The 2,875-nt window shown below is 46.4% G+C and overlaps 1 pseudogene; it reads right to left on the bottom strand.

Moving 5' to 3' along the window:
* Positions 1-403: 403 nt before the first annotated feature.
* Positions 404-1,928, bottom strand: LOC121833698 (annotated as a pseudogene).
* Between the last annotated feature and the right edge of the window lie 947 nt (positions 1,929-2,875).

Here is a 2,875-nt window from a genome sequence, read left to right as displayed (position 1 = left end):
GTTAAACGATCGTTTAAACACCGAGAGGTTTGGCCTACATACTTAAAACCACACGCCAAAGGAGCCTCAAACACCACGCCTACGCTACACGGCACCGACTTTTCCCTATGCGCCTTCTGACAGCCCCTCTGAGCCGTTTCAAAAGGTGTCAATCTATCTAACCTAAAATCCGTGCTGAATACGACATCCACGCCATATTTTTTTGCACATGCTCTAAGATTGTGGGACACCTCGTGAAAATACGGAACCACAGCGTACCTATTCCTGATTTCTTGCGTCTTCCCCTTTTTCTCCCTGCACTGTAGGGCAATCTGCCTTTTGATGTACTCTTCCCCATATCCTGCCATTACCAGTCTTTCCCACTGGTTTTTTAGTGCCTCCGGTCCGAAATGCATGCATGATCTCACCAAAGCATTACTAATCAAAGATCTGACTACCCCGGCTTTTACATTTTTCGAGTGACAGCTATTCTTTGACAGAACCGGTTTTGGGTTTTCCTTCCCATACTCCCAACAAAGACCTCATTCCAAATGTAAACGCAGGTCGAGAAATTGCAGGACCTCGCCCCTTGGCCTCTCTAACGTGAATCTCAACTCTGGCGCCGCTGACTTTACTACTTGTTCTAAAACTTGGTCCAATCCTTCCTGAATAGAGCAAACTAAGATATCATCCACAAATCTTTTCACAAAACACTTTGGAGACAACTCTTCTACCTTGTCATACACTTGCTGGTCCACCGTGTTTAAGTAAATTTCCGCTAACAAAGGCGCTACAGACGAACCTATACAGACTCCCTCTTTTTGCACAAAATTGCGACCTTCGTATTCCAATACCGTTGACTGTAAATAAAGGTCTAGCACCGAAAGAAAACTATCCACCGCTATTCCTGTTCCTGATTGAAACTTAATAAGGTTCCCTTCCAAGGCGATCCTCACTCTATTCATTAGTCTGCTTTTCTCTAAAGAGTAATATAGGTCCTTGATGTCCATGGAGAATACCGCGCACTTCCTTCCGCGAAACTTTTCCATTACTTCAATCAACTCACTAGAGTTCTTTAAGGCAATTGACTTCTCCAAATTAGCTAACTTCAAACCCCGCTGTAAGAAGCATGAGACCACCTTCTGCCACGTCCCATTCTCGTTAAAAACGGTACGTAGGGGCATTTCAATCTTGTGATCCTTCAAAAAGAACTTAAGGGTGAGCGTTGAACGCAACGGTTTCAAAACGCTTTTCGCTACCTCTTCCATGCTTTCCTCCTGAAAAACCTTGCAAATGCTTTTCCTCAGCTTCCCGATATTGCCCTTCCATTCATTAAACAATGATCCCAACGCTTCCTCCGACTTCTTCTGAAAGGCCTGTACAGGCAAAACTGCAAACCTTCCTGTTTTATCTGTCTGCAACAGTTTTAACGAACTCCTTTCTAACTCTTGTTTCACCGCTCTCACATCCTTGAAATTCCTCCTATCGATGGGATACGCGTTTCCCATTAATTTTTCCATGCGCCCTACAGCATCTTCGACAAACGCAAGCTTCTCCTCACTATCCACAACCCTGGCGATTGACTGTATGTCAGAAAACACGTCGAGTCTAGGCGGCCTAACGTTTACACAGTACTTCGGACCTCTACCCAAGAACTCCTCCAATTTCTTTGACACCACTACATTTTCCGGGTTAATTATACAATGCTGTTGTTTACAATTTCCTGTCCCCTGTACACACTTATTTACCTCTGCCCCCCGAGAGTTCCACAACTTGAAACGTCCAAAACATGCCTCCTTTTGACATACCACGCACGGTCGAAATGTGTCCTCATGACGGCGCTCCAAAGATGGTAGTCTCCATGCCTCCTGAAGTTCTTTCCGAGAAGAAGATTCCAGAGTCTGTCACAGGCGCTGCGGATGTCTTGAACCCGTTGACCTGTTCCAGACCTGTAGGTTTTGAGTGGGATGTTGTTGTGGGCTGTTGTCCTGTTTATTGTGAGGACACAAAAGAGTTGCTTGAAGTCTTTGTGAGGCATATGTTCTGCTAGAACCTTTTCACTTGGAAACGTTTTTCACTTGGAAACGTTGGGAGTGTCCGCTTCTTAGTGGAACCTGTAAAGTCACGGTGCAAAGGACAAGTCGTATGTGATTGGTTGTTGGCGACGAAAACGAACTATATAAGAGGAAGTTGTTGAAATAAACGTGTAGCTGAGTTTGAGACCTGTCTGTTTTTTCTGTTACTTCTGCTCTTCAAAAAACCCCCCAGTCTCAGGGTAAACGACGAAATGGTTGACTTCCACCAGCTAGCCTGTACTTTGACTCTTATCTGATTCCTCGCGCCGCGCACTCAGCCCCGCCGTGTTCTCGCCGTAAGTGTGTATCTTACACCGTGGGCAGGTCTTTACTTCGCGCGAGTGCACGCAGTCTGCCACGTGCCCTCATCCATGTCTCTCGCACAGCCGCAGAAGAAAACCCAACTAAAACCGGGCCAATCTTGTCCTTTTCACCTAGAGGTCTCCGCAAGAACATGCGAGGTCTGGAAAGATGCGATTTCCAGCTTTGCAGCAAGATCGCAGACGTACGGTTGGAGACCTTCAGCAACACTCTCCGGAATTTCATGAACCTCAAGATTAGCGGCTGCACACGTACATGGACGGTGTGATGGGCTTGCCAATCCGCAACTTAGTTTGCCAAACCTTCTTCAAGCGGGCGTCCGAAGGGAATAAATGAAGGCTTATACTTCCTTTCACAGCCCGGTTGTCACACTGTGGCACGGAGCACATCTTGTGGCTCCGAAACTTTATTTTCTCCATCCTTCACGCTTCTCCCGAGAAACCAGAACCTGCGAAATCGCGTTAATCGCTCTTCTCGCGCACAGAGAAGGCTACTAAAAC

The sequence above is a fragment of the Ixodes scapularis genome, unplaced genomic scaffold, assembly GCF_016920785.2.
Source record: "Ixodes scapularis isolate PalLabHiFi unplaced genomic scaffold, ASM1692078v2 PGA_scaffold9__187_contigs__length_104089568, whole genome shotgun sequence".
In the NCBI taxonomy this organism is placed as follows: Eukaryota; Metazoa; Arthropoda; class Arachnida; order Ixodida; family Ixodidae; genus Ixodes; species Ixodes scapularis.
This window is presented reverse-complemented; position numbering and strand designations above follow the sequence as displayed.